Genomic DNA, 2452 nt, shown 5'->3' with positions numbered 1-2452 from the left:
TGTGTCCAGAATGACCCTTATCTCACACTAACAAAATTTGTTACTGTCATACTTGAAATGCCTAATGTTCTTCCTGTGGAAAGAATTTTCTCATGGAGGTTGACCTAGACTATTTCTATTCCACTGTGGATACAGCTTAAGTCCAGGCTAAATCTTCAGCAAAACAAGGTTTTGTTTTTGATTTGTCACAATTGATTCTTGGTATTTCATTCTGTAATATTGATCTTGATGCTGCAGCACTTACTGTAGTAGCCAGAGAAGATATACTCAGTCTTCCACTGTGGTTGCTATCGTTCTGGCACCCTCCCTATTTTTCAGAGATGTCTGACTTTAGTCTGGTAAACAGAATTACTGAAATAAATGACAATACTGGGGAAAATTTAAATGTGTTGGAAGGTCACTCTCACATCCTATCCATTATCTGTCTGCTCACATTTTGATATTTCAAACCTATTCACTTAAGGCTTTGAAGTTAAGCAAGGAAAAACATGAACAATTAAAGAGCCAAACAGTCTACTGGGTGAAGTGGAGGATACAAAGATGATTATATTGTAGCCCCTGAACACAGCAGATCACAAGCTAATGATGAATGAAATTATGTAACAAATAACTTGGGGAGGAGTCCCCTAGTTTCGCTGAACAACCCAACTTCTGTTTCTAAGAACTTTGGGGGAAAGCATATTTCTCTTCTGGGATATTTTTCTTTTAAAATGCTCTTTTTCACATCAAGAAATTAACATTTTCCTTTGGGTGTTTTGGCAATGACTGTGAATTAAAGCCGGGTTAATTTTTTTTTTTTTCCTTCTAAATTGTTAGGAGCCACAGACCAGAGGAAGATGGAGCACTTCTCTTACAGTATGATTTTGATCATGGCCTTTTCCAGAGCACTTGAACTGGGATTAGTCGCTGGATTGGGCACCCTTAAACTTGCCCGTCCATCACAGGGAGAGCTGGCCTTCAGAGACGATGGCCTTTGGTCCCAAGAGGAGCCTGCAATTCATCACCAGCCTTCCCAGTTTGTAGCATCCATGGGAATCCAAAAGAGTAAGGAGCTGAACAGAACCTGCTGTTTGAATGGGGGAACCTGCATGCTGTGGTCCTTTTGTGCCTGCCCTTCCCTCTTTCTATGGACACAACTGTGAGCATGACTCTCACAAAGAGAACTGTGGGTCTGTGCCCCATGACACCTGGCTGCCCAGGAAGTGTTCCATATGTAAATGCTGGCATGGCCAGCTTTGTTGCTTTCCTCAGTCACTCCTAGCTGGTTGTGATGGCCATGTGATGGATGAGCACCTCACAGCTTCCAGGACTCCAGAATTAACATTGTCTGCATGTGCTCTTATGCTACCTGGCATCTGCCTTGCTATACAAAGTTATTATTAACCCACATTTGTTTTCAACATTTGTCATGTAGATTTCATGACCTGTAAAGGCTGTCTCTCTAATGTCCCAACTGAGAGATGATAATTTGTTAGTTACATTGAAATAATGAATAGATTTCCCTGTGGTCCCTAAAATGATTTCCTTAAAGCACCAATTACTTTCCTCTGCCCTGCCCTCTCCAAAAAACTAATTAAAAAAAAAAAAAGAGTAAGCTATATCTTGTGCCCAACTCCTCTGTTTCTGATACATGTAACTGCCAAGGGCTTACAAATAATTTCCTTTAAACAGTTGAATTCTATATTCAGATTATTAAAGGTTACTCTCAATGTGGAACTGAGCATAAAGCTTTGAATGGACTTGATTGACATCAGTTAAGATAGTATCTTGGAAAGGAAGGACCTGTAAGGGGAGCAGAGGAGAAGGGAGGGGGCAGATATCCATGGTGAGAGACAGGGTGCTAGAGTGATGGAGGTGTGCCTGTATCCTGGGTGACTAGGTAGAAAAGTGGAAGCAAATGGGACAGATTTGAGAAAATAAAATTAATGTCGTGGTTGATCCGGTGGCTACAGAGAAGCAACTTAAAAGGCTAAGTTGAAGGGCAAGTTTCTATCATCTATAAGAAGCTGTATGAGACAAGCGCACCTGTTTTCTGAAGGATTTGTAAAAAGAATAGTCTCCTTTAAAAAAATTATCTAAATTCCCTAGATATATAAAGATTGCTTAATACATTATGATTTCTCTATTCTATGCAATTATATCAATGGTGGTAAAAGAAAATGTTCACAGTATGTTTAGTTGTAAGCCAGTGATAAAACCGTGTATTGTAAAGCCAATTTTAAAAATATGTATCTGTTCTGTCCAGTAAAAATGGGAAGTACGTTGAAAAAAAATTAATAACTTGGGAAGGCAGACTGAAATATGTCAGAAGCACAGACCAAATGTAACTGCAAAATACTGTTCAGTTCAGTTAAGTTCAGTCGCTCAGCCATGTCCAACTTTTTGCGACCCCATGAACTGCAAAACACCAGGCCTCCCTGGCCATCACCAACTCCCAGAGTTTACCCAAACC

At 40.0% G+C, this 2452-nt stretch overlaps 1 pseudogene; it reads left to right on the top strand.

Annotated features, from left to right (window-relative positions):
* The first annotated feature begins 649 nt into the window (after nt 1-649).
* LOC120876177 lies at nt 650-1390 on the top strand (annotated as a pseudogene).
* The last annotated feature ends 1062 nt before the right edge of the window (nt 1391-2452 follow it).

The sequence above is a fragment of the Oryx dammah genome, unplaced genomic scaffold (assembly GCF_014754425.2).
Source record: "Oryx dammah isolate SB20612 unplaced genomic scaffold, SCBI_Odam_1.1 HiC_scaffold_17, whole genome shotgun sequence".
NCBI lineage: Eukaryota > Metazoa > Chordata > Mammalia > Artiodactyla > Bovidae > Oryx > Oryx dammah.
Note: the sequence above shows the minus strand (reverse complement) of the source record. Positions and strands in the feature narration are given on the sequence as shown.